Raw genomic sequence first — 5383 nt, forward strand, 5'->3', positions numbered from 1 at the left:
TATATATATATATATATATATATATATATATATATATATATATATATATACTGGTTCCCACAAAAATATTAGCATTAATAATAAAATAATTAATAATAATTAAAACCTAACCCTACAATAACAATAGCGATTATAATAAATATAGCTGGGGGGCCAAATAAATTGCGGGGCCAAGCACTACAAAAGCAAGCATCGGACCAACTGCAGAAATGAGTAGTTGAAGCCATTTTAGGATGCTTTTAGTCAAAACGGCTGAAAAATCATAAATATAACCTCTAGTAACATAATTTGTTGGCTTATCACATTTGACCAATAGGTGGCGCTGTTATTAAATCGATGTGGTGTGTTCTGTGTGAGTTGGCAATGGCACACACAAAGTTTGGTGTCAATATGCCAAAGCATTGCAGCTATACAGCCTCAAGTGACATTTTGGCATCATGCCTCAAATTCGTTGCTTTGGTATGCGAAAACGGTTTTGTCTATCAACACAAAATCCATAAATTGTTGTCAGCATGGTCTGAAGATGATATGATTCGATTTTAGTGAAAATCAGACAAGCGGTCTAGGAGGAGTTCGAAATAGTAGGTTTTTAAAGAAAATCAAAATGGCAGGACAAGGAAGTATGGCTGACTATGGCAACATTGGTATCACTGTTCTCAGCATGACCCAATGAATCTATTAATACAAGTCTCATTACAATAGGCAAAATTCACAGAAAGCTATTAGCATTTATTTGAAATTTCATTATAACTTTTGACCACAAGGTGGCACTGTCTCAAAACATTTTGAGTATTTTAAGGTTATGGTCTCGAGGGTACATACAAAGTTTAATAATGGTACACCAATGCATTCGTAAAATATAGCATTTTATATCATAATAATCTATTGTAGTCAATGGCAGTTTCATGTTTTGTTCAATTATAGCGCCACCAAGAGGCACAATCCCACCAAATTTTTTATGTCTCCTTAGAGTGTGCCTATACATATGTGTGTCAAATTTGGTGAAAATATCTCATATTGTTTTGGAGTTACAGACATTTTTATATATGAGAACAGAAAAAATGACTGATTGGCGACTTTGTTTGCATTTATTTGCCACTTACTATCAAAATTTTGTCAATTGGGCAATTTGCATATAGCCGGCATGCTATGTTTTCGAATTTCCTACGGTGGTTTCGTGTCGATCGGAGTAACGATAGCTTTTTTAAGCCCTAAAATACAACGTTGCACAAACCATAAGACAAAACCTGGCATGTTTGATATCGCTGGACTCGGCAAGGATTCAGGAGTCTAAAAAGGTGACTACCCTGAAAATAAGTTGACCACACCCAAAGTTATAAGCATGTGAATATTTAATTTTACCACTATGTGGCGCTGGCTCGAAACTTCTCAGGCTCGTTCAGGGCATTGTGCTGATGACCCATACCAAGTTTCGTCATGATACATCAATGCGTTGATAAAATATAGCATTTTACTACAAAATTCAAAATGTCCGACGCCCAAAATGGCTGACATAGGAAAATTGGATATCATTCGACTCGAATCTAAAGAGACCAGTTTTGTGATTTTTGGCCAAACCATTCAGAAGTTATAAGCAAAAATATGAAACACCGAAACACAGCAGGTAGGCTCAGGTAATGCTTGTTACAACACACACCAAGTTTGCTCTCAATACGCCAAACCGTTGCGGAGAAATAGCCTCAGATCCAATTTTGCGTGCTTTTCGTAAAATTCGTTTGCGCCTTATTCGAGAACGGTTGGACGAATCAACTTGAATTACATAACGTTTTGCCAGCATGGTCTGAAGATGATCTGACCCAATTTTGGTGAAAATCAGGCAAACTGTCTAGAACGAGTTCGAAAAAGTAGGTTTTATAAACAATTAAAAATAGCGAAAAAACTAAACCTTACCGATTTTTTTATTTTGGTGTCTATTCGACTCGGCATAAGCCAAGGATTCAGAGGAAAAAAGAATTTTCGGGTCGAAAGTTATTAGCATAAACATGAGTGAAAATTTGGACACGTGGTGGCGCTAGAGAGTTTGAGTTAGACTCCAAATTTGCTATGGTTAATGTTGGGACTGTCCTCTATAAGTGTGCCAAATTTCACAACTTTCCCACAAACGGTTCTATGGGCTGCCATAGACACAATAGCGGAAGAAGAAGAAAAAGAACGCCAACGGATACAATAGGTGCCATCGCACCTTCGGTGCTTGGCCCCTAATAACAACAACAACAACAACAATGTTTCGTTAGCACCAAATCAGCATATTAAAATGATTTCTGAAGGATAATTTGACACTGAAAATTCAGCTTTTCCATCACAGGATTAAATTACTATTAAAATGTATTATTATTATGAATTATTATATTTAAAAATATTAAAATAGACATGTTATTTTAAATTGTAATGTTCTCATTATTATTATTATTATTTTATTAATGTTATTATCTCAATACTGTTTTTACTGTACCAAATTAATGCAGTCTTGGTAAGCATAAGAGATTTATTTTAAAAACATAACAAACATCTCACAGAACCCAAACTTTTGAACAGTAGTTTGCATGTATTAGATAAAAGTGTAATATATGATAAATATTTAAATCAACACTTAAATTATATCACACTGATGATTTGGGATTCACAACTTTGCCATAATCAACCATTTTCCTTACTGTAATTCCCTTCATTCCTTTCTCTGTTTTAATGCGGTCAAATTCAGTTCTAACCAAAGCAAATGTGTTTTCAATATTGACTGTTTACAATTATGAATGTAAAAGGGACCAAAAAAGACAAATGTTGTATTGTAAGGCACTATTGTAAAGCAGAATAACATACTCCCAGTTCACTTGAGTGATGTGCAATTAAAGAGAGTGCACTTGTCTCACATTTGACAGGTACTGATGCTGGTACAGCAATGCCTGGTGTGGCATTGTGATTAATTATGGATTATATACACATAACATGTGTTTTAATTCATCTGGCTGTGATAAACATCTTTCCAATGACACCTAGTAGACAGTAAATTATGTGACGTGAGCTGGTTGCTGGTTCGAATCCCACAAGCTCTAATCAATAACACTGTAAGGTTAAAAGGGATCAGCTAAATGAAAATGACTAATTTTCATTGTTAATTTCAGTAGTATGTTCCTGGTTAATGTTGCATATATGCATTATCAATTAAACCAAGAAAATCATCACTCAAGGGCATGTTTAAACTCCCACATCCTCCAGTCGTGTTGTCCAAACCCAAGGGTACGAATCTGCACTGATATCTGCTGATTTTTCTCTGAAGTGGCAATTGGATCCTACATATATAATACATTACAAATGTTTAAAAATGGAAGGTTCACTCTCATTAATAATAAACCACAACTAGCGTGTCAAAGGTCAACGGTTCTCTGATTCGCTCCCTGTCACGTATGCACAGGCATCGTCTTAACAGCACGCATGCAATTTATGGATATGCAGCTCTGTTTGAGGAGGAATAGCTCCAGGGCCACAGCGCAACACTGCACTTCATTGGGATGCACTGGACCCGAACGTGTTTTTCCGACCAACCGCTGCTTGAGTTTGGAGGCCTCTGCACGTCACACGTCACTGCTGCTGGTCATGCGTGTAGCTTCATTTCCATGTTTTTCCAAAAACATACAATTAGGACTCGGTGCTTTGTTAGGCCTGATTTAGTCAATGCCTATGAAAAAGCACTGTAAAAAATGGTACGTTCACATATTTCAATGAAATGTCTTGTATTATCTGTATTTGTTCAGAAGAATGTAATAAAAGAGAAATATCTGAAACAAAATGTAAATTATACTGATGATTTGAGATTCACTGCTTTGTTATGACCAACAGTTTTCCTGTCAATAGTTCCTTTCATTCCTTCTGCTGTTTTAATATGGCCATATTCAGTTTTGAACAGTGCAAAGTGTGCTTTCAGCATTGAACGTTTACAATTATTAATGTAAAAGTGACCAAAAAAGACAAATGTTGTATTTTAAGGTACTATTAAAGAAGAAGAATATACTGGAATTTCACTTGATTATACATTAATATGAAATAAATTTGGTATCAAATTTAAAGTTTTACTTTACTGTTTTACTTAGATTTTTAATTGTAAACTTTTTGAAAATATAAGGTATAAAAAATATGAAATAAGCATGCAAATAACTACATACACTACCATTAAAACGTTTGAGGACACTAGGTTTTTTAATTAAAATTATGATAATAATAATAACAATAATACTTTTATTCATTACTAGCCAATCAGCATACTAGAATGAGTTCTGAAGGAAATCAGACTGGAGTAATGAAGCTGAAAATTCAGCTTTGATCACAGGAATAAATTACATTTTAAAAGATATTCAAATAGAAAACAGTTCTTTTAAATTGTAACAATATGTCACAATGTTACTGTTTTTACTGCATTTTTGGTCAAATAAATGCAGCCTTGATGAGCATAAAAGACTTCTTTCAAAACCTGTGCTTATACATCAACATGAAAAAAATCTAATTATATATATCACTTTTTATAATCTAATCAATTCCTGACATATTAAAGGAACACTCCACTATTTTTGAAAATAGGATCTATTGAATCTGATGAGACCGTTAGCATCTCGCTCAAAAATGACCTAAGAGTTTCGATATTTTTCCTATTTTTGCGCCTGCTGCACTAGCCATATCGGCCTAGAAAATTTCATTTTCCGTCGTTCTTAGTACACGATGTAACTACAGAAGAGTCAAGTTTTAAGTAGGAATAATATTGAAACTCTTTGGTCATTTTTGAGCGAGATGCTAACGGTCTAATCAGATTCAATGATCTATGCTAAGCTACAGCTAAAAGTGCTACCGCCAGACCCGGAGATCGGCTGAATGGATTCGAAAACGGTAAAACTCAACTGTTTAACTCTAGGGGAGTTGGAAAATGAGCCTATTTTCAAAAATATTGGAGTGTTCCTTTAAATCAAGTCCCACCTCACATTTCTTTTCTTATTCTATTTCCCTCAAAAATAAGAAGTCTGTCACATTTAAATGGGTGTTGAATGCCGTTTCATGTTGACTTGAGCAATATGATCAATTCCTCATAAATCTCCTTCAAATAGATCTTCTTCAAATAGGGCCGTTCTTGCATTCAAAGGACTTCCTGCAGATGCTCTATAAGGTCCAATGCTTTCTGCACATACAGTTCAATTTTCATTAGACGCACGGAAAAAGAAAGACAAAGAGATCCAAATAGCATCTACATTGCTGACCGCCCCCTTTCCATTATGGAGGCTGGACAGAGCCGTCCGGATAATTGGTCTCCAGAGAGAAAGCCTCACCTGTATGGTGGGACTGTCCAGGTCTAGTTCACTAACTATTCCATTTATCTACAAGC

The sequence above is a fragment of the Sinocyclocheilus grahami genome, unplaced genomic scaffold, assembly GCF_001515645.1.
Source record: "Sinocyclocheilus grahami isolate Dianchi unplaced genomic scaffold, SAMN03320097.WGS_v1.1 scaffold277.1, whole genome shotgun sequence".
NCBI lineage: Eukaryota > Metazoa > Chordata > Actinopteri > Cypriniformes > Cyprinidae > Sinocyclocheilus > Sinocyclocheilus grahami.